Genomic DNA, 24,444 nt, shown 5'->3' on the forward strand with positions numbered 1-24,444 from the left:
TTTTTTTTTTTTTTTTTTTTTTTTTTAGTTTCAAGGTATGATAAAAAATTAAATAAGTCGAATTTCAGTTGCTACATCCAAATAAACAAGTGTTTTACGTTCAAAATTTTCTTATTCCACACCATCTTTAAATTTTTTCAATCTCTAAGAGACGATCTGACAACCGTAAAAAAAAAAAAAAGAAGTCATACCTTTATATAAGCTCCTCATTCATAATCAAATTAATTATGTGAGGTAATACTACTCCATCAAGCTGAATTTCAGCTTTCGAGACTTTTCATAATACATGAAAAAGTCACATCATTGAAACTTGAATTATCAACTATGATAAACTTTTGTGTTACAAACCTTATCAATTTCAATAATTTTGTTCCTCATGATTTGTAGCCGATGCAAATTCAATCCTAAATCAATAAATTGTGCAGTGACTATCATATCTAGGATTTCAGTGGTAGGACAAACCATTTTAGAATTACTCACTAAAAAAAACTTTTAACTTCATTTTTTTCTAGATAAAGTTGAAATATTTTTGTTACTCTGGATGGAAGGTCAGACATAGGACATACAATACTGCAAAGCAATCTAAAATTCTCATTCTCTACGAATTTAAATGACAATTCATCCATAATTATCATCTTAGCACATGCTCTACATGTTGTTTGACTAAACAATGAAATTACAAAATTACTACCACATTTTTCATTTATTGAAGGTTGAATACTTAAGGTAGTTTGCCGTTTGTCTTCCATCTTATATGGGTACTTTTTACACCAACTTTTTAAATGTTTCCATTATGGGCTAGTTCCATAAGAAATAACATGACAAACATACTCTTTATAACAATAATATTACTTACACCTCTTATTGTTCTCTGATCTTGTGAAATGATCCCAAATTAGTGCGATTTCTTGTTTATAGATTCAAACTGGGTAGATAATAGTGGCCGGATTGCATTATAATCTGTAGAAAGAGAAAAAGAGTGAGGAGTTTAGGAATTACATCCCCTTGTACTAGTGCTTTGGATCTATAAAAAGTAAAATGAAACTAAACTCAAACATGGTTAACAATCCACCTCATCAATTCAAAAATATAAACCACCAAGTAAAAATACATCGGAAAGGCTTTTTCAATCATACTTTTTTATTACTTTTACATAAAAATCTCAATAGTAAACACAATAAAAACGTTCAACAAATTAAACTTAAATAATAATTACTTATAGTGAAAATGTTTAAAAGAAAGGTTGAAACTTGTTAACGTTTTCTTTGTTGAAGGTGCTTGATGTGCGAAGGATGTTAGACGAAAAACAAGAATGTGATGAGTGATGGTTGGACACGAACCTTTAGATCTATTGAAACCAAAGTAGAATTGGAATGTTAATGTTCTTAGTTGATAGGAAAATGCTCTTATAGAGCTCCTGGTAGAAGACAAAAGAAATATGTAGGGCATATCATGAACATTGAATGCGAAAATACTTCATTTATAAACTTCATCTAAAAATACTGCTATACATGTCTAGCCTAAATTTAGGGAAATAACGCACCTACCCTATACATCTGTCATGGTCTCAAGTTGCGATGTCGTTGTCAGCCTATAAGGATACTTTGTCTTCACTTGAAATATAAGTAGCACGTTGTTTGAGTATTTTGAGAAATACTCCGTAATTGACCTTACTATTGAGGTTAAATGCAAACACATGCAATTTCATGAATGAGACCAGTCTATTTTCCTACGACAGCTATCTTAACGAGTAATTTGGATGTATACTTAATTTTCATACACACGGTCTATATGTGCGAGTATGGACCCACTACTCGATTCACACACCTCTTAGGCCCCTTTCAGGTCGGACGAGCATTCAATGGTAGTTGTTGATGCCGGACACCCGTTAGCAATAACGACTGTCACAGCAACATTATGATAAACATAATGATTGTTTCCCTGCCTAGTAGCGTACGCGTCCGTACTATTGTGAAGGATAGGGGTATCCCCCAATGCATGAGCACACAATAATGCATGAGCACACAAGGAAATTTTGATCTCATCCCCTTTGAGTAGTGAGTAGGGGGACCATTCTTCAAGGTTCTTCTTCTTCTTTCCCCATCTTACTAAGAATAATGAAGGGTCAGGCAATTGGTCAAAGGTATCCCCAAGTCGGAATTCCAACAAACACCAAGAAGTATCCTTCACACAAGGAAACCGCCGGAGTGGGGGGATTGTCCTCCTCACTGACCCCAAAGAGGGTGGCTCTGTCGCTAAGCAGGCCGACCGAAAGGACACCAAATGCCTAAATAAGACAAAAACCTACTTTCTTTTCACTTAACACAAACTTTCCGGTCTTCCCTCTAGCACACGAGGATCGGCCCTACGCACCGGGGACGAAGTGTAGAGGTCCCTTTAGCTTGTTGTACCGGAGTGGTTCATCGTCAAAAGAGGAACAATTGGTTGTAGCATTTCCTATAAATAGATCGTTGGGCTTTCTCGTCTAAAGACAGGAGGGGTGAGCTTTTTCACTATACAATGACCAGAACGAAGGACCAACGAGAATGGATGAAGGAGGAGAAGGAGTAGGAGTAGGAGCTAGCCTTCCTTTTATTTTAGTAGGGGCGGAATCGAAGCGAAGAAATTCTGAGTTCATGCCACGACGATCTTTATGGAAGGGCAGTTTTGTTGATGCATTCCTGTTGAGAATGAAGAAGAAGAAAGATCCTCTTTTGAACAGGAAAATTTGGTCACGTAGATCTTCGATTTTCCCGAAATTCGTTGATAGCTCCGTACAAATTTACAATGGAAAAACTTATGTTCGTTGTAAGATCACTGAAGGAAGGGTTGGTCATAAATTTGGAGAGTTTGCTTCGACATGGAAACGAAGACTTTCGAGAATAAATATTGGACCAGGGAAAAAAGGGGAGAAAGTCAAGTCTAAGCGCATATGGCACGAAAAGGAAATCTGATTTTGCATTTCATATTCACTTTAATTTGAGAATCCAGTTTCTAGTAAAATTAGATATCTTATTCTATCAGAATCAGACGAGCCGCCTGACGCATTTCCATTTCACCATTCAGAGCGCGAATCTATACATTCCTAAGAAGACGAAGAGGGGATATCTTCTCAATTGAGACCCGCCCCCCACTGGTGGAGGCTCGGGGGAACCTGTCCCCCCATCTGATCTCTTTCGGAAAACAAGGCGGCTCATCCCACTAAACTGCTTACCGCTCGAGAGCGCGAGAGTGCTTCTTGCTCGAATTCTCAGGCTAGGGCCCGTCTGCAGCGATATTACACCAACTACCACTTCTGGTTCCGGGGCCGCAACCATCAATTTGCGCAAACCTGATTTGACTTTACAAAGAGCATGCGTTAAAAGATGCAAACAAAATTCTTCAAATAGCAGAGACTCTAAAAAACCAAATTCATTCTCCTCTCATTTCTCTTTTTCTTCCTTAGTTAAGAGAGATGCAGATGAATACTCCATTTTCTCTCTCACTCATTTCTTATCTGACTTTGAAAAAAGAAAGAAAAAAGATAGCAATTTCTATGCACAAGGGTTTTTAGTGCTTTCTAATGAATAAGAATCTCAACCTTTTTTGCATCTTTCTGCAACAGGATAAAGGAAACCGATTGAGAAACTTGCATGGAACTAGCTATTCACTCACTTTTTTCTGTAATGTGCACCGGCGAGGAGCCCACTGGTTGTTGGATTAACCTATGGTGTGTTCCGGTGAAGCGCCAGGTTGTTGGTAAGGAGAGTGAGCGGGGGCTTATACAAGTAAGTAATGGAACCCTGTAGTGTAAGGCCTTGAATAAGTGTGGACACGGCCAGGGAGGAAAGAGAGGGGGATGGATAAGGAGAGCCTTAGCCTTGAGAATCGAATTCTAAACCGGCGTGGCACTGCTGGATGCTTCTGATCAATAGAACAGGAAGAGGACCAAAAAGAAAGACCACCAAAAGTCACGACCACCAAGATACCCATAGTGATTCGATCTTTTGATCACCAATTTTTGGAAAACCATTTTGGGGGGATTCCACCTTACACATGGAAGATTGGATTGCCTGAATCATGAGTCCACTATACTGTATTACGATCACCTCATATTGATAAAAAGTCTAGAGAACAATTTGAAATGGAAAGAAAGAAAGAATTTATGGTCATAAAAACAGAAAGGCATGAATTGCGCAAGAAGTTCTTTCGGTTAAAACATTGTGCGACTCGAAGGACATAAGACTGATTGGGCAAACAAAACAGAATTTCTACCGAATGCTCCTACCCCACCATGTTGGTCCCTTTACCTTACCTTAAGAAGAAATAGGGAGGTATGAAGTGTGGAAAACAATGCAATTAGTGTATGATACAACAGGTAACCTTAAGGATAAGGAGTGGCGGCAAAGCTCTTGATTGATCAACGCGAGTGAACTGTGCTTAGACGCTTCGTCAAACCGCACCGATTGGTGAATGAGCTGGCTGGCTGATGGATGAGTAGGCTTCCCCTTTCGATTCACGGAATGTGATTTGGGACACGATGGGAGTTTGCGTGCCTCGGTAGGAAAGAGATCACCGGAGTATAGCAGAAGATCACCTTTTCTTGCTGCCATGTGGTCGACCTGTAAACAAGGTAAACACAATGGGAACCAAAAAATGGGAGGGTATCGCATTGGGCAGAAGACGATCCAAAAAGCGAAGGCTCACCCTTATTATTAAGACTCACCCTAAAATCAAAGAAGGATGGCATAAAGATACCTGATTATTAGAGAAAAGGTCAACCTATCTGACTAATAAGAAAAAAGGGGGTGAGATAGGCGACAGGTAGCTTGCTTCCAAGCTGGCCCGGCCGCGAGAAAGAAAGAGATCTTTTCTGGTGCTGACTTGGATCTCAGGTGACGGAATTAGGCTAGCAATAAGCTTGGCTAAAGCGAAGTGCTTACCAAGTGTGAAGGAAAGGGCCTTCGCCACTTGAGTCATATGCGGGGTAACTCGCACGTGCGGTTCTTACGGGGGGAGAGCTAGTAGGAGCCATCCTATCCCAATAGCGTATATTTGGAGCTTAATGTAAAATCCTATTTTCTTGCAAGACCCGTTCGGATAAGGGAAAACTCCAGAGATTGCTTCGAAGTCAGATCCTTGTGTTGACCCTTTCTTGAACCAGAACCGGGGTTAGAGGAAAAGGACATCAAAATGTCCCATCAATTGAGTGAGGGCTTTCCGGACTTTACCCACCCCCCTTTCCATTCTTCCTTCCCCTCTCATTCCCACTTTTTCAATAAATCAGCCCTGCTCCCTAAAGTTAGTAAAGGGCCCCTCTCTGATAAGGAAGAAAACGAAAGAATCTCAATTTGACGAGAAATCTGGTCCGATGGCTGTTCTCCACTAACCACAGGGATATAGGGACTCTATATTTCATCTTCGGTGCCATTGCAGGAGTGATGGGCACATGCTTCTCAGTACTGATTCGTATGGAATTAGCACAACCTGGCGATCAAATTCTTGGTGGGAATCATCAACTTTATAATGTTTTAATAATAGCTCATGCTTTTTTAATGATCTTTTTTATGGTTATGCCGGCGATGATAGGTGGATCTGGTAATTGGTCTGTTCCTATTCTGATAGGTGCACCTGACATGGCATTTCCTTGATTAAATAATATTTCATTCTTGTTGTTGCCACCAAGTCTCTTGCTCCTATTAAGCTCAGCCTTAGTAGAAGTGGGTAGCGGCACTGGGTGGACGGTCTATCTGCCCTTAAGTGGTATTACCAATCATTTTGGAGGAGCAGTTGATTTAGCAATTTCTAGTCTTCATCTATCTGGTATTTTATCTATTTTAGGTTCTATCAATTTTATAACGACTATTTGCAACATGCTGGACCTGGAATGACTATGCATAGATCACCCCTTTTTGTCTGGTCCATTCTAGTGACAACATTTCCACTTTTATCATCACTTTTGGTACTGTCAGGGGCTATTACCATGTTATTAACCGATCGAAACTTTAATACAACCTTTTCTGATCCCGCTAGAGGGGGAGACCCCATATTATACCAGCATCTCTTTCGGTTCTTCTATCATCCAGAGGTGTATATTCCCATTCTTCCTGGATCCGGTATCATCAGTCATATCGTTTCTACTTTTTCGGGAAAACCTATTTTCGGGTATCTAGGCATGGTTTATGCCATGATCAGTATAGGTGTTCTTGGATTTCTTGTTTGGGCTCATCATATGTTTACTGTGGGCTTAGACGTTGATACCCGTGCCTACTTCACCGTTGCTACCATGATCATAGCTGTCCCCATTGGAATCAAAATCTTTAGTTGGATCGCTACCATGTAGGGGGGTTCGATACAATACAAAACCCCCATGTTATTTGTTGTAGGGTTCATCTTTTAGTTCACCATAGGAGGACTCACTGGAATAGTCCCGGAAAATTCAGGGCTAGACATTGCTCTACATGATACTTATTATGTGGTTGCACATTTCCATTATGTACTTTCTATGGGAGCCGTTTTTGCTTTATTTGCAGGATTTCATTATTGAGTGGGTAAAATCTTTGGTCGGACATACCCTGAAATTTTAGGTCAAATCCATTTTTGGTTCACTTTTTTTGGGGTTAATCCGACCCTCTTTCCCATGCATTTCTTAGGGCTTTCGGGTATGCCACGTCGCATTCCTGATTATCCAGATGTTTACGCTGAATGGAATGCCCTTAGCAGTTTTGACTCTTATATATCTGTAGTTGGTATTCGTCGTTTCTTCGTGGTCGTCACAATCACTTAAAGTAGTGGAAATAACAAAAGATGTGCTTCAAAGTCCTTGGGCTGTTAAACAGAATTCAACCACACTGGAATGGATGGTACAAAGTCCTCTAGCTTTTCATACTTTCGGAGAACTTCCAGCTATCAAGGAGACGAAAAGCTATGTGAAGTAAAAGAAGAAAAAGTCGCTGACTGCTACTAAGAACCTAACAGAACTTTTCCGAATGTGGGTTCTAAAACCACTTGTCTAGGGCGGCCTTGAGAATTGGGGTGCCAACGAGGCTGGGGCCAGATTTTCCAGCAATGACCGGTCAAGGCCAATCAAAATGGGGAAAAACAGATGATTCTCAGCATAGAAGAGATCTTAACAAGGCGGATCACCATCTCTAGAAGGATTGAACGTTGAATTAGATTGATCATCGACTCCATATCTATTATCTTGCCACTGAACATTACAACATGTCTCCTGAAAGGGCAATGACGCCTCCTTACACACTAAACCGAAAAATCAGACCCCCTGAACCAACCAACCAATGAAGCCCACTTCCCTCCGACAAAGCAATGGAACTCTCAAAGGCTCCCTGAAACCAAGACAGGAGATAGAATATGCATAAGATGCAGAGGATACTACGGATGAAGAGTGAGCCTCTCTCTATTATGTGACGGAGAAGAGAAGAGAGCACCTTCAACTGACAAAGCATTTCTTTCCTTTAGACTGCTTGGCCAAGATATGTGAAACCGAACCTTCTTCCAAAATCTCTATAAAGGTGTATAATGGGATAGTCTGCTGCTTTGACTTTTTCTTTTTCCAATGTGTGTGACAAAGCAAAGAAACTTAGCTTCTTGCAGGTCTCAATAAGCAGGTAACTAAGGTCTACTCGTCTTGGAAAGCCTCAGTCAGCAAAGACCAGAACCGATTCAATCAATTGAAATCAATGCGAGTCCCACCAAGAAGGAATATTCTGAGGCGGGCAAGGAAGAGGATATGGTGTCAGTGTAGAAAGAGAATCTTCTCATTCATAAAATGCCCTCTTATGCGCGAGACGATCTCGATTAACCTAATGGGTTAACAATGATCCTCTCAATTGAGTAGTTCAGTTTCGGGACTTCTCCTGAAGAATGACCAATGGAACCGACCGAAGACCCTATCAAACAAAGTAGTGATCTCTTGGCATAGCACTCGATGTCAGAAAGCACGTTCTTTGCGTAGAAGCCCGAACTCTTGGACGAAGGTCAGATTCAGAAAAAAAAAGGGTAGGTTAGCTTTCCCACTCTCCTTGCTTTCTCTCCAAAAATGGAATCAATCCTCTAATACCGATTGCTTGGTTGAGTTCTCCCACATAGTGTCAAGGAATCAAAGCAATCAAGGTACATGGAACTTCTTCCTTGGAAAAACCTTGAAAAAAAAACCTCTCATAAACTCTCTTTTCATATATACTAAATCCCTTCCAAGTTTAGTCACGCACAAGATTCCACAATCCCGTTTTAAGGCCGGAGAATAGTGGAGAAGACACTAGTGATGGTTCGAAATCAGTTCGAGAGGAAAAAGGAATTTAAACTACAAAATGTTAGTACTCAAAAGACCTTAAGTTTTAATACTTATGAACATGCTAGTTCTTTTGCTCGTTATTTCAATTTCTCCCCATTCTTTTCTTCCTTTATTTACAAATGGCAACCTCCCCCGCTCGCACGATCATGCCTATCACGTTTCTTCTCCCTGACGTGTCCGCACGGGCCCTACCGGCTGTTCCGAGCACATGCGTGCACCCACCTTCTCCTCGATCATGCCGCCCCGCATGTGTTAAATGTAATTTGTGCGCATTGCATGTCGGGTGCGATCATACCAGCACAAATGCATCGGATCCCATCAAAATTCCAAAGTAAAGCGTGCTTGGGCGAGAGTAGTACTAAGTTGGGTGTGACCATTTGGGAAGTCCTCGTGTTGCACCGCTTTCTTATTTCTTATTTATTTTGCTCGTTATTTCAATTTCTCCACGTTCTTTTCTTCCTTTCTTTACAAATGTCAACCTCGCTCGCACGCTCACGCCCATCGCGTTTCTTCTCCCTGACGTGTATGCGCGGGCCCCACCGGCCTCTACGAGCACTTGCGTGAACCCACCTTCACCTCGATCATACCGCCCCACATGCGTTAAATGCAATTTGTGCGCTCTGCATGTTGGGTGTGATCATACCAAGACTAATGCATTGGATTTCATCAGAACTCTGCAATAAAGCGTGCTTGGGTGAGAGTAGTACTAAGTTGGGTGACCACTTGGGAAGTCCTTGTGTTGCACCCATTTATTATTTATTATTTCTTATTTCTTTTGCTCATTATTTCAATTTCGCCTCGTTCTTTTCTTCCTTTATTTACAAATGGCAACCTCTCCCGCACGCATGATCACGCCTAACGCGTTTCTTCTCACTAACGTGTCCGCACGGGCCCCACCGGCCGTTCCGACCACATGAGTGCACCCACCTTCGCCTCGATCATGCCGCCCCACATGTGTTAAATGTAATTTGTGCGCATTGCATGTCCACCAGCACAAATGCATCGGATCCCATTAAAATTCATAAGTAAAGCGTGCTTGGGCGAGAGTAGTACTAAGTTGGGTGACCAATTGGAAAGTTTTCGTGTTGCACTCCTTTTTTATTTCTTATTTCATTTGCTCGTTATTTCAATTTCTCCCCGTTCTTTTCTTCCTTTCTTTATAAATGGCAACCTCGCTCGCACGCTCACGCCCATCGCGTTTCTTCTCCCTGATGTGTCTGCGCGGGCCCTACCGACCGTTACGATCACGTGCGTGCACCAACCTTCACCTCGATCATGTCGCCCCACATGCATTAAATGTAATTTGTGCACACTGCATTTCGGGTGCGATCATACCAACACTAATGCACCAGATCCCATCAAAACTCTGCAGTAAAGCGTGCTCGGGAGAGAGAGAGAGTAGTTCTAAGTTGGGTGACCACTTGGAAAATTCACGTGTTGCACCTCTTTTTTATTTCTTATTTCTTTTGCTCGTTATTTCAATTTATCTCCATTCTTTTCTTACTTTCTTTACAAATGGCAACATCCCATGCTCGCATGGTCACGCCCATCGCGTTTGTTCTCCCCGACGTGTCCTCGCGGGCCCCAGTGGTCATTTCGGTCACGTGCGTTCACCCACCGTCACCTCGATCATGCCGCCCCGCATGCGTTAAATGCAATTCTTCTGCATTTCATGTCGGGTGCAATCATTTCAGCACTAATGCACCGGATCCTATCAGAACTTCGTAGGTATGCGTGATTGGGCGAGAGTAGTACTTTCATCCAGCTTTATTTTCTCAAGGTTTTTCGCTCAAATCACGCATAACTATGAAGTTCTGAAAGTGCTACTCGTGTCATCTCAATTTTCTCAATTTTTCTCAAGGTTTTTCACCAACAAGAACCACCCTCCAGTGAAAGAAAGCTTAATTAGATTTTACAGTGAAAGAAAGAAGGGAAAGAGAAGGGAGACTCCTTATGAATGAGAGTGATCTACTGAACTTGAAAGTGTTGAAAGGAAAGACGAAACTCAAGAAGAATTAGACAGAACAGAATAGGACTATTACTGATGAACCTTCCCCTGATCCTATATTCCCTTCACTCCTGACCCTATTTCTTCAAACACTGTAAACAAAGATAAATACCCCTTCCCTTATTCATGATTCTTTAAGGACCATTTCTTTGAAAATTCTATCCTTTGTCTATTTTTTTTGGATAAAATCCCGGTAAAAGAGGTCAAAATCCCTTGTTCAAGACTGAAGGGGTTGAAAGCAAAATTAGACTAAACCAGAAGGAAAGAGTAAATGAATTAGCTAATGAATCTGAAAGTATTTCAAGGAAAGACATGAAAGAACAGATTCGAGACAAGACAAAGAGAAAGACTCCTTATGAATGAGACTGAACCGGAACCTCTATTCCCTTTGCTACTGATGAACCTTTACAGTGAAAGAATGAATTAGCAGCTTTGAAAGACTCAACTAAAGAAGAACTATCCTTGCACATTTTCTTTTCCTCTTTTCCCTTCCCTGATTTCACTGTATGTAAACAAAGACTCAATATTCATTCTCGAGTTTACAGTCTTTGAAAGAAAAGAGCTACTAAACTTGACAGTCGAGGAAATGAATGAAAGAATCAGAATAAGATATTCCTTTACATGAGAATGAGAGTCAATGAAAGCCTTCCCAGAACAGGAACAAAGAAATTTGGATCCTCCTTCTCCTCCTTCCCCGTAACCTTTGACTCTATGACCTTCACAGACTCTAAAGCAGCATTCTCCGAAACTGTTATTACCTGCTTGAGCTCTAAAGCAGCATTCTCCGGACCCTCTCTCTATGTACCTGACCAGAACAGGAACAAAGAAAGAAGGAAGGAACCTGACCCGAAAAGAACCTTATGATTACCGGATCCTGATTGAACTCGTGTAAGGACCATTGATTAGTTTGTTGGTTGATACTTGCGATTATTTTTGGCCATTTTCCCTTATGGATTTCGGTAACATAGTATTTAGTCTTTCTCCTGAACAGGAAGGAAAGCCGAAAGAGAAAACTTTCCCCTTAACCTCTCCTTCCCTTCTTTATTAACTGTAAAAGAAGAGGAAAGATGAATGTTGACTGAACTCCGTAACCTATTTATTCTCAGTAAGAAAATAAGACTCAACCAATAGGAGAGGAAAGAAAAGAGATAGAACCTTTACAGTCGAGTAAATGAATGAAAGTGGTTGACATGAGAGCTCGCTCCAGAACCGATATGACCCGACCTGTAAACAAAGATGAAAGATGAATGAGAGTGAACCTTTCTTTACAGAAAAAAAAGAAATTCAAGAGTTAGCTATTTAACCCGAACCTGATTTCACTCTGTAAACTGGAGGATTGAATTGAATCTCTTGTCCCCAGAACCCTCTGGAACAACTCTTTCTCCTTAACTCCTTTACAGTGAAAGAAAGAGTAAATGAATTAGCTACTGAACCGGATGTAACCTTTACAGTCTTTGAATAAATGAATTAGCAGCTTTGCAGGAGAGGAAATAAAAGAGAAAGGAAAGAAAGAGAGATAAGCTCCTTCCCCCCTATACGCTATTTATTCAACCACTCGGTAAATGGAATAGGTGTTTTCTCTTCTGTCCTTCCTGTCCTTTACAGTTTCGTCTCTCTACTTAACTTACTCCTCTTCTAGTAACCCTTCCTTAGAAGTTAAGTCAAAGAAAGAGGTCGGTCGGTCAGTGGTTGCCACGAGAGCTCAGGAACCTCTCCACCAAACAAGGGTTTCACTCTTGAACAAGGTAATAAGGTAAAGCAGCTGGATGAGAATCAGGTCTTTCTCCTTTTCCTTCTTGAACGGTAAACCTGAAACGATGAATTAGACTGATCCTATTTCGTTCACTTACTTTCCCTTGTCAAATACTCAAGCAAGACAAGATGAAGAAAGAGAAGCTCATGAACAGGAAGTCAATCCTCAACTCCCCCCGATATCCTTTACTGTGTTTGAATAACGGGAGACTCAACTCAAGATGAATTAGATTGTGTTCCTACTTCTTTCACTTTGTAAACGAAATCACTACTCTCGCTATCCTTTATTCCTCGGCTTAGATTATCTAGTCGAGTCAACTAGGCTTGGCTCATTCGCCTCTCCAACTCGGTCTGACCCATTGCCTTCGACTCTAAACTGGTTGGTTCTTGATCCATCACCTATTTATTCACTGTAACCTAAGAATAAGAAAATGAAAGAGAAGCTCAATCATCTTATACGATATTACCTGAATCGGAAGAAGGGAGACAAGACAAAGACTTTTTCCTCTACTTCTTGAACTCGATCTCGTAATTCCATTGCCTCTCCTTCGCGGTCTCACTACTTACTCCTTCCTATTAATGAGAAATCAATCACCCGTCGGTAAGCTGCTGAGTTCATGAACCGGAACAAAACCATGAGAGTCAATTCAATCCTTCACCTATTGATGAATGAGAGTTAACTGTCATACTCAACTCCTGAACCTCATAAACTAGGCTTGGCTTCTCTTACTTCCTTCCCCTGAACTAGAAAATTCCTTGTAGCTCCAGCTCCTCCTTTGTTACAATTAGAAATAGTAGAAAGAAGAAGAAGATATTCCTGTCGAGGAAATGAATGAATGAAAGAAGAAACCAGAACCGTAACTACCTCTATTCCCTGAGCTACTGAACCATAAGGGAAGGAAAGGAAAGACGAAACTCAAGATTCATTATCCTTTCTTTACAGTTAAAGAAGAAATTCAGGAAACATTTTCCTTAACTCCTTGCTTGCTTTCACTCCTTTTCCTATGGATTCTATTGGTTGAACCTTTGACTCTATTCCTTGAGCTACTTCCTTAAACTAAACCTATGTTATTAACTGACTCTTACTTTCTCCTTATGAATCAAGTCAAGACGAAAAATGAGACTGATTTCACTCTTTTACTCGGAGGTAACCAAATTCAAGGATGTTCGAGCTACTTACTCATGAACCTTTGACTGATGGAACCTATATTCTTCTTCTTCTTTCAGAGTAACCGAATCAAATGAAAGAGAAGCTCAATCACCTTTTCCGATATTACCTTCTCTGAACATATTTTCCTTCTTTCTGCAGGTCTCTTTCTTCGTTCCCCTCTATTCCCTAACCTTGCCTTTCTAGCTTTAGCTTTCTTTTATTCCTTCACTCTTTCTTACTCTACTATATACCCTCCTCATGAATGAGAGAGATAGATGGAACTCGGTAAAGAAGTAGCTCTCTCTTTGCTTTCCTTGGATTCTGCTTTCAAGACTCAAGCAAATGAAAGAAAGATCAGCTCAATCACCTTTAGATAATAGTAAATTCATTCAATCCTTCTTTTCCTGTATTACCTGACTTACACCTTTTCTTTGACTCTACTCTATTCCCTTGCCTGAACCTATTTATTCGAGAACTACTATAAACAAGGGAAACTGGAGGATCAGCTCATTCACCTATTCTTTATGGTCTCATTGCCTCACTCCTCTCTTTCTTTGTTACAATTAGAAATAGAAAGAAAAGAAAGAAGAATGAATATGAAATCTGGAACCTGAACCGAAAGCTACTTGACCTGAACCTGACGAGAATGAAAGAAGAAGACAAGAAAGATTAATGAGACAGATTGAACAAATTTTGTTACTCTCCTTAACCAGTCAAAGAGAAATACTCAATCGAAACTCTTTTCCTCTCTCTCCTTTTCCTATGAATTCTTGAACTCGGTAAACTCCTGTTTATTCTTGAACTGATCTTGACCCTTTCTTTCACTCTTTTCCTCTCCCTTGTAACAAAGATTAATTAGAGTTTACGAACTGAACCTGATTGAACTAAGACGAAAGCAAGAAGAATGAGACTGAACTACTTACTTCCCCTTAACCTCTCCAACTATCAGCTTCGCTCCTTTTTCTATGCATTCTTTAACTTCTCTTTCTCCTTTCAAACACTCTTTTACTCGACTGTAAACTAAGACTGAACTCAAGCAAGATTCATTCTCCCTCCTGACCTCCTACACCTATCCTACCTACTAATACCCTTTCCAGTTCAAGAAGTAAACCGTAAACTGGGGTTGAATTATTCTTGAACAAGGTAAATAGGCTGGATGATAGGTTGAGTAAGCAAAAGGAGACTCAAAATTCATTCTCCTTCATTCCTCTCCCTCTCCAACTATTGGTCTCACAGCTTCGCTCCTCTCTGTCTTAGTTCTAGCTTTGTTTTATTCCCTGATTGAACTAGAACTAGGGTTTCCCTATTCTTGAACTGTAAACTCTGTCTTTGTCTTCTCTTCTGACTTTAACTCGAGCTACTTACTCCTATTAATGATGCTTCAGCTTTTCCTCTACTCTATTTATTACCTGACCGAAACGGAACCTATTTATTCTTCTTTAACTGTAAACGAAGAGAAAGCAAGACAAGATGAATGAGACTTTACAGAAAGAGAATGAAAGAAAGAGAAGCAAGCGACTGAATCTCTACTCTATTCCCTGACCTTATTGAATGAAGGAGGTAGTAAAGCTAGAATCAGAACCTGGACCGGAACCTGATGGAACAACTAATCTTGATCTTGAACCTGAAAGAAAGTGTTGAAAGTCAATCCTCAACATTCTTTCTCTTCGACTCCTTGAACTCTTTTCTTTTCCTCTCCTGTAAACACTCAAGATTCATTCGAGTGAACTGTAAGTCAATCCGAAACATTCTTGATCTGATCCTTCTTGAACTCGGGTTTCACTATTCAAACACTCTTTTCCTCTCTGGTAAAGCAGCTAATGAATTGACTCGACTCTAAACTCGGGCGGGTTGAACTACTGATCTTTCTCTGTTCTTTCCTTTGATTCTATTTTGCTTGACTCAAGATTAATTATCCTTAACTCCTTCACCTAGTTTATTTTTTTACTCGTTAAATGGGTTGGTTCAGTAGCTCTTTGTTTGATTGAAGGAACAGTAAACACTCCTTATTCATTCTTTCTCTTCTCCCGTAAACAAGTCAAGACTCCTTATGCATTCTTCTTCCCCTGAACCTCTTCTTTATGGTTTCATAATTCCATTGCCTACCCCCCGGTATTACCTTCTTTCTGTTATTGTGAGTTATTCAACAAAGACTATTCTTGTTCTTATACTAGACTGTAAGAAAGAAGCAAGAATGATGCTGAACCTTCTTTCACTCCTTCCCTTGTCCCTATTGATTCTTTCATTGAACTGGGTGGGGTTTCACTATTCATTCTTTCTCTTCTCCTGAACCTGAAAGAACAGTAAGAAAAGAAAAAGGTCAAGCTCCTTCTCCTTCCCCTCGGCTTCTTGATCTGATCCTGCACCTTCAAACACAAACAGTAAGCGTAAACTAAGACTCAACTCAAGATGAATTATCCTGAACCTTTTTTAACTCCTGACCCTGTCCCTATTGATTCTTTAACTGTAACCTTGGTAAACTACTAAACTCTTTTACGAGGTAAATGTGCTGGGTTGGATGATCCGTTCCTTCACTCGGATATTCAATGCTTCTTGCTTTCCCTCCTTCGCCTTTTCTTTCCTATTGATTCTTGACCAGTAAACTCCTTCCGAGGCTATTAGTTCTTTAACTTGGTAAATAGAATAGTGTTGAACTCGGTCTCACTGCTTGCTTGCTTGGCTCCTCTTCTCTTTCTTCTCCTTTGTCTCACTGCTTGGCATCTTTCCGATTTCTTCTTAACAACAGCTCCGGAACCCTTCTTTTCTTCTATTCCCCTATTTATTTATTGAGATAAAGTAAGTAGCTCTTTCCTGAACCGTTATTCCCTGACGAGAACCTAGTTAGAAACTCAGAGTTGACTGGATTTCCCTATAAAAGAGAAATACTTCTTTCTTATTAATTCGACGGAACTACTTACTAAACGAACCAAACCTTCTTGAATTGATCTTTCTCCTACTTACACTTACTCATTCAGCTTTGACAGATTGAACTAGGGTTGAATTATTCCATTGCCTGAACTACTGATCTTTCTACTTATTCATCAAATGTTGAAAGGAAAGGAAAGCCGAAACTCAAGATGAATGAGACTATGTAACAATAAGAAAAGAAAATGAAAGAGAAGCTCATGAACCTACTTACTCCTTCCTATTAATGAGAGTGAACTTCGTAACCTATTTATATTCTTGATGAACTCTTGAACTGGGTAAAGCACTATTTGAAGAACCTAAACCTTCTGGCTCTGATCTTTCTTCTGAAACTGAAAGGAAAGCCGAAACGAAACATGAATTAGACTGAACTCCATAACCTTCACCAGATGTTGTAACCTGTAACCAAAGAAGAAAGCCAAAAGCAAGATTCATTCCCCTGACCAGTCGAGCCACTTACTCCTTATTCATTCTCCTGCCCCTCTACAACTCGAGTTGAACTATTTGATTGAACTAGGTAATTTAGTCAAGACAAAAGAGAAAACCTTAAACCTTTTCCTGATTGAACGAGGTATGTTCTCTTAGCTTTCCTTTAATTATGCTTGAAAACCGAAACGAAGAGGATTCCTGAGAGTGATTGATTCTTTCTCCTTTTCCTATTTCTTCTATTCCCTTCCTCTTTATTCTTTCGCTCTGTAAACTGGAGGATGATTCAACCACTCTTTGCCTCTCCCTCCTATAAGAAACCATAACCTGAATGACATTGAACTACTGAATGAACCAGATTTCCCTCTTTGACTCTATTCCCTGAATTGAAGGAGGTAAACAAGGATCGATCTCACTGCTTGCTTCGCTCCTAAACCTGCCCCTTCTTTCACTCCTCGAGCTACTTACTCATTGCTTTGCTCATTCCCCTCGTAAACTCATGAACCTGATTTCACTCTGTAAATTGGTGGAGGATGATTCTTGAATTCACTTTTTTACTCGATGGTAAACCAAGACTCCTTATTAATTATTCTTTGACTATTTATTCTTGAACTTGGGAAAGACTATTCTTGAACAAGGTAAAGCTACTTCGGCTCTAAACTTCTTGGCTTGGTTCTTTCTCCTTTGACTGATTGAACCTATTTCTTCTCTCTTGTGTAAACTTCTGAACGACGATATTCCCTATTTATTCACTATAAAAGATAAATACTCCTTTTATTCATTCTCTTCTCCTGAACCTGATGGAACTCTTGAACTTGGTGTAGCTATTTGATTGAAGAACCTTTCTTTACAGCAGGAGAGTAAAGATTCGAGAAAGGAAAGATTGAAGCAAGACAAGATGAATTAATTCTCCTTTACTGTGAAAGAAAGAAGGGATAGGTAAGAGACTGAACTACTGAACGGGAACAAGGGAGAGTCAATTCATTCATTTCTTTTAGAATCTAATTCAAGATTCATTCTCCTGAACTACTGAACCTGAACCTGACCCTCGGCTTCTTTCTTCTGCTGCTTGTTTTCAAAATTCAACAAATGAAAGAGACTGAACTACTGACCGAACTCTTTGACTCTTCTTCTTGTAAGAAGAAGGAAGCAAGAATGATCCTACTGAACCTCTCCCTTCTTTAACTGTAAACTGGGCTTGAACTCTTGCTATCGGTCTCGTGGCTTGGCCCCTAAACCTTAAACTACTATTTTTACGAGGGAAATGGGCTGGATGAGAAGCTCCTAAACTCGGATATTCAATCCTTCTTTCACTCTTGAACTGTAAACTGGGAATCTTAGCTCTGTCTCTTATCTTGATCCTGAAAAAGAAAGTGTTTCAAGTCAAGACTCAACGAAAGATTAATGAACCTGAACCTTCTTTCCCTCCTTCACCTATTCTATGGTTCTCATTCCTTTCTGTAGGTCTGTTTGTTTGCTCCAAACCTGTCCCTTCAGTTCTGGTTCGTTATTATTAGTTATTCTTTCACTTGGCTTCACTCCTCTCTCTCGCTATCGGTCTGATCCTTCCATTGCCTTAACTACTGAACCTGATTGATCTCCCTCCCCTTTATTACCTTCAGTGATTGAAGGAGGTAAACTCAATCACTTTCAGAACCTTTACTGGGGAGTAAAGAGTATAGAATGAAAAGAAGAAGAATCAGATATTCCTATTCCAGATTTGTTTGAAAGAAAAGAGACTGAACTCTCATTCACCTTCACCGGACCTTCACCTTCTGAACTGTAAACACTCCTCGAGACAGAACTACTTAATCTTCTTTCACTCTTTGAGCCCTTTACTGCTGTAAGAAGAAAGATTAATGAGACTGAATCTGTACTTTCTGTTCTTGTGTTTTATTCTTGAACAAACAGTAAACAAGGGTCGTTAATTCATTTACCTCGGCTTCTGTATAGAAGAAAGATTAATGAGACTGAACCTGTCCCTTCTGTTCTTGTGTTTTATTCTTTCCCCCCTGAACTTGCCCTCGGAACCTTTGGAGACCTCACTCCTCTCCAACTCAGTTTCATGTCTTCGTCCCTTCCCCTTATACTGTATTCCCTGATTGTGATTGAATAGGGTAAAAGAAAAGGATGAATACTTCTTATGAATGAGACTGAACCCTCCCTCTTGAACTAATGAATCTATTCTATTGGTCGGTCTCACAGCCATTACTTATTTATTCACTACTTCACTCCTAGACCATTTTTTCTATTACTTCTTACCCGACCGTATTTCCCTCCTTAGCTTGGAACCTCTATTCTTATTCCCTGTAACCGCGAAGAAAGACTGAACCTCAAATCGTAACCTCGGCTTCTTGATTTGATCTTGATCCTCTCGCTACTTACTCTCTTATTAATGATGCTTCAGCTTTTCCTCTACTCTCAATGACCTGACCTTATTTCATGAGGAGGTAAAGCTATGACCTTCCCCATTTCTTCTATTCCCTGAGCTACGCTACTTCACCACCTATTTCTTCTTTCACAGTAAACTCAGTAAAGGGGGCTGGATGATCTGCTTCTCTTCTTTGTTACGTGTTTGTTGGTATTGAATGATTAAACTTCTTTCTATCTTCAATACCTTTTTAGCTACCTAACTAAATGATCCTGAATTGACTTTACCTTTACAGTCTCGAGTAAATCAAAGAAAAGAGACTGAACTCCAGACGAAACCTTCCCTGATTGAACAAGGTAAGTAAATAGGTAGGTGTTTGAAGAACCTTTACCTGAACCTGACGAGAATGGCAAAGAAGAAGAAGAGAAAGGAAAGATTAAGTGAGGCAGAATCAGATATTCCTACGGAACCAGAACCTTCTTTTTCACCAGATAGATTAAACTCGATAAACTACTGAACCTCTCTTAGAACTATTGGCCGGTCTCTTCTCGAATCTTTTCTGTCCTCTCCCTATTTATTCACTGTAACTAGGAATCTTGGCTTTGTCTCTGATCTTTCTCCTTAATAAGAGTGAACTCCTAATCCTATGGATTCTTTAACGAGGTAAAGAAGTCACTCTTTGCTTTACTTTCAAGACTCCTTATTAATTATCCTCAACCATAAACCTTTTCTTGAACAAAACTGTAAACACTTCTTATTCATTCGTTCTCTTCTCTTTGCTTTCCTCTCACTGATGGATCTTCTCCTTTACAGTTTCATTGCTTCGTTCCTCTTTCTGTATTCAACCACAAGGGAACTAGGTAAGCTGGCTGATCAGCTCATTCACTTTTTCCTATCCTTCTTTCTAGTCTCGAATCTGTTTTGTTTGCTCCTTCCCCTTATACTCTTTTATTTATTTATTCTTTTTCTGATTAAAGATGCATTCTCCTTCACCTTTACAATCGAGAAAATGAAAGAAAACGACAGCAAGCGAAAGAGAGAGACTATTTACTCTTTTTTAAAGCAGCTGAGCTCCTATACCTATTTCTTCTTTCACTGTTTCCTCGGTAAGTAAAGTAATTTGATTGCATTTTTCTATTCTATTGGTCTCACTCCTATACCTATTTCTTCTTTCTCCTTGAACTGATTGAGGTAGGTAATAGGTGTTTGCATCTTCCTTCCGTCCGTCCTGTCCTGTACTTTACTTAGTGTCTCTTCTCTTTTCTTTCCTTTGATTCATCTATAAAGACTGAACAAACAAATGAAAGACAAAGATCAAGTCAAGACTGAAAGAGTAGTCTTACCGCTTCTCTCCTTTACCTTTTGGAACAAGTAAAGACTGAACCGAAACCCTTTTCTTTTTTACTCTCCTGTAAGGCAAAGAAGCAAGAATGATCCTTCCTTCACCTTCAAAGACTTCATTCAAACTAAGACTCCATGCGAAAGTGGAATTTTACTGAAGAGGACATATGGTCGGTCTCTCATCTGTTCTTTCATGTCCTTTACAGTCTCCCTCTACTTCTATTAATGATCCTTGACTCCTGAGCCTATATTATTCTTTCACCACTAGGTAAACTGAGGATTGAATTGCCTCTTTTGTCCTCTATTTTATGTCTCACTGCTTCATTCCTCCTCTCCCCCTTCCCTTGGTCGATCCACTTCATTCATTCGTTTTTATTCTGTCTCACAGCTTCGCTTATTCACTTTATTCTGTCTCCCTGCTTCGCTCTTTATTCTTTCAAACACTTGCTCGCTCGGTAAAAATAGGTTAAAGCTTGCATCTTCTGTCCTTTACTTTAGGGTCGAGTGGCTTCCTTCGCTCCCCTTCACTACTGAAACTGATTTATCTCCTCTTCTCGTCTTGTGGCTTTGATCCTTATTACTATTTCTTCTTGATCTTTCTCTTTTCTCTTTCCTAAGAAAGAACCTGAAACTGAAAGTCAAGACTCTTTCCTTATGTATTCTTCTGCTGAACCTTGGCTGACTTCTTTCTCTTCTCCTATTCTATAGGTCTCATTGCTTGCTTCGCTTTGCTCCTCTTCTTTATTCTTGCTTTCTCACTCGGTAACCTCAATCACTACTGAACTCATGAACCTGAACCCTATTTCTCTCTGTCTTTCCCTCGGTAAAGAAAGCGGCTAGATGCTAATCTCCTTTTCTTTGACTCTATCTACTATTACAATCAGTTCTTGTGTGTGAGTTATTCTTTCTTGAACTGTAACCAAAGACTGAAGATGAGACTAAGACAAATTGAAGGAGGTAAATAGGTGAAGTAGTTCTTTTATTTTCTTTGTTACATGGTTGTGAGTTATTAATTCGAGCATATTCTTTTCCTTCATTCTCTCTCTCCTTGACCTCGTAAGGAAAGACTGAAGATTAATTTTTTCGCTTCTCCTTTCTTTCATTCACTCCTTTTCCTTTAGAGTCGAGTCCATGAATTAGCTTACCTATTTACCTGTTACCTGATTTATTAACCTGAAGAACCTTCTTTGTAAAGCGACTAAACTGTAAGTAAAGACTGAAGATTAATTCTCCTTCCCTACTTCCTGAACCTAAACCTCTATGATCTGATGACCCTATTATTCATTGAATCTTGAACTTTACAGTCGGTAAAAGAAAAGAAGAAACAAGAACCTCTCCTTCCCTTATTGAACGAGGTAGGTAATTAGTAAGTCAAGCCTCAAGCAAAACAAGATATTTTATTCCTTTACAGGAGAGTCAAGACTATTCATTCGAGTTGAATCCTCTCCCTACTGACTCATTCACCTTTTCCTGATTGAAGGAGGTAAAATAAAAGAGAATGAATTGAAAGAAGAATAAAATGATGGATTCTTTCTCCTGTCTTCACCCCTGAACCGTAAACTATCTATCAGCTTTTCTCCCTACTCATTCTGCTGAACCTAACTCAAGATGAATTAGACTGATTTCATTCACCTTTACAGTCGGTAAAGCATACATATTCTTTCTACTGAACCTGATTGTCACTTTGTCTGTGTCTTCTTTCATTGACTCTATGCTATTATTTATTACCTGACCTACACCTATTCTATTGGGCTCACTCCCCCCACTTATTCTTTCATTCAATCCCTTTAGAGGAGAGTAAATTCATGAATTAGAGAATTCAAGATTAATGATCCTTCCCTATTTCACCTGAGCCTTTTCCTCTACTATATTCCCTTGCCTGAACTTTATCAACTTCTGCCTGAACTTTAATCAGCTTCTGTCGCCTTCCCTTATCAGCTTCTGCTTTCCCTTATTAGCTTCTGCCTTTTCCCTTCCTTCTTACTCAACAAATGATGCTTTTCTAACTCTCATCTACGTAAGAGTAATTGGTTTGCCTCGAGAAAGAAGATGATCGTGAGTTCTTTCTTTCTCTTCTGATTATACTTCTATCTTCACTACCTTTTTGTTCTTCTCTTCTTTTGAATATGAATGTAAGAGCTTATTCTCTAAGCCAAGCGCGAATTGACTTGACTCTGTTTGAGTCTTCTTCCTTTCCCTCTTCTCGGTAACCCTTATCATTTAAAGAAAAAGAGGAAGTGTTTGACACGAGAGCTCCGGAACTGTAACCTCTATGACTTGACCCTATGTTACCTTATGAATGAAATAAGGCAATGGATGAAACCAATAGGTGAAGGGAGGGGAGAAGAAAGAGAGTTTACAGTGAAAGAGAAAGAAGGGAGAAGAAAGATTAAAGAGAGTTTACAGTCTTTGTTTGAATAAATTCAGGAGTTAGCTGCTTTGAAAGACTCAACCTCAAACCTTTAACTATCCTTGTTTACAGTGAAAGAATAAATATGAATATGAAAAGGAGCTGCAATTCTCCTTCACCGATATGAGATGAGCTACTTCACCTGAACCTCAATCACCTATCCACTCAGTCGAGTAAAGAAAAGAAAGAAGGAAGAAGATGAAGACAAGATTCCTTCACCAAATGGAACAGGGTAAACAAGACTATGTATTCTTCTTTGACTCTATTCCCTGCTCGGAACCTTTACAGAAAGAGAATAGGGAGAATCTCAACATTATTGAGACTGAACCTAACAATCTTTGATTGAAGAAGAGAAAGGAAAGACGGAAGAAGAATTAGACAAAACTACGGAACAGTCAGTCAAGACTTAAGATGAATTATCCTGCACTCCTCTTTTTTAGGTCATTGAAGGAGGTAAAGCATATTCAATGAATTTACTCGCCCTGAAACTCGAGCTGAAAGAGAAAACCTTAAACCTTTGACTGATCTCGGTCTCTTCTCTTTGACTCTTCTGTAAGAAAGATGAATGAGACTTCCCCTCGGCTTCTTTCTTTAATCTCGTTGATTTCACTCTCTTTGATCCTTGATTGAACTGTAAACTCAGTCTCACTTCTGAACCTATTGATGGATTCTTTCTCCTTCCCTATTTCTTCTTGAACAGTAAATAAGGGAACCTGATTTCACTCTGTCTTCCTTCGTCTTCGCTTCTGAACTAGAGGATGATTCTTTCACTCTTTTACTCGGAGGTAAAGCATATGAAATTCTTTCATTTCACATTCACTTCTCCCTGATTTCACTCTTGAACAAGCAAGGGAAATAAGCTGGATTGGATGAGAAGCTCCTTCCCCTCGACTTCTTTCTCTTCTTGTCTCGCAACTTACTCCCTTCCCTCTTCTCGTAACCATTGTACTTCTTTCACTCTTTCACTCTTTCACTCTCCTAGACTCAACTAAAGATGAATGAGACTCAATCTTCCTTAAACCTTTTCCTGATTTCACTCAAACAAAGACAAGGTCAAGCTGCTAATTCATTGATTGAAGAAGAAAATGAAAGAGAAGCTAATGAACAAGAACCCGACGAGAATGCAAGAATCAGAGGATATTCCTTTTCTGTGTCGAGTAAATATGAATTCAATCCTTCTCCTGAGCTACTAAACCTCTCCAACTTGTCTTCTTCCTGAACCGATATTATCAGATTGAACAAAGGGTAAACTAGCCGATTCTTCTTTCACGGGGTAAAGCTGCTAATTCATTTCCTCTCTCTCCCTGATGGAACTCGGTTGAACAATTCCATTGCCTGATTTCAATCTCTAAAGGAAAGAGTCTGATTCAGTCGCTGATCATCTCGCCCCATTTACCGAGTCTTTGAAGGTCAGGTAATAGAGAGAGAGAGGTTCCAGATTCAAACAATTGAAAGAATAAATAGGGAGAGGTTCAACCCCTTTACCTTCCAGCCTATGTTCAAGAGTGAAAGCAAGAAAGGATCAAGAGCAGTCAAAGAATCAATCAATAGGGTCCGGAGCTTTACCAGATTCTCAGCCAGCCTATTACCTTGTTCAAGAGTTCCTCTCATTAATCTTACTTGATTGAGTCCACCTTCAAACAAAGACAGTAAAGAAAGGGGCAAAGCCATGAGACCGAGTTAGATCAGTCAAAGGTTCATAAGTTAAGTAAAGTAGGGAAAGATCATTAATAAAGAAAGAGTCTATTCTTTCCTTATTGCTCAGGCT

The 24,444-nt window shown here is 39.8% G+C and overlaps 3 pseudogenes; all 3 read left to right on the forward strand.

Annotated features, from left to right (window-relative positions):
- Window positions 1-8,574: 8,574 nt before the first annotated feature.
- On the forward strand, window positions 8,575-8,695 carry LOC111471702 (annotated as a pseudogene).
- Window positions 8,696-8,922: 227 nt separating this feature from the next.
- On the forward strand, window positions 8,923-9,041 carry LOC111471704 (annotated as a pseudogene).
- Window positions 9,042-9,614: 573 nt separating this feature from the next.
- LOC111471705 lies at window positions 9,615-9,739 on the forward strand (annotated as a pseudogene).
- The last annotated feature ends 14,705 nt before the right edge of the window (window positions 9,740-24,444 follow it).

The sequence above is a fragment of the Cucurbita maxima genome, unplaced genomic scaffold, assembly GCF_002738345.1.
Source record: "Cucurbita maxima cultivar Rimu unplaced genomic scaffold, Cmax_1.0 Cma_Scf00055, whole genome shotgun sequence".
In the NCBI taxonomy this organism is placed as follows: domain Eukaryota; kingdom Viridiplantae; phylum Streptophyta; class Magnoliopsida; order Cucurbitales; family Cucurbitaceae; genus Cucurbita; species Cucurbita maxima.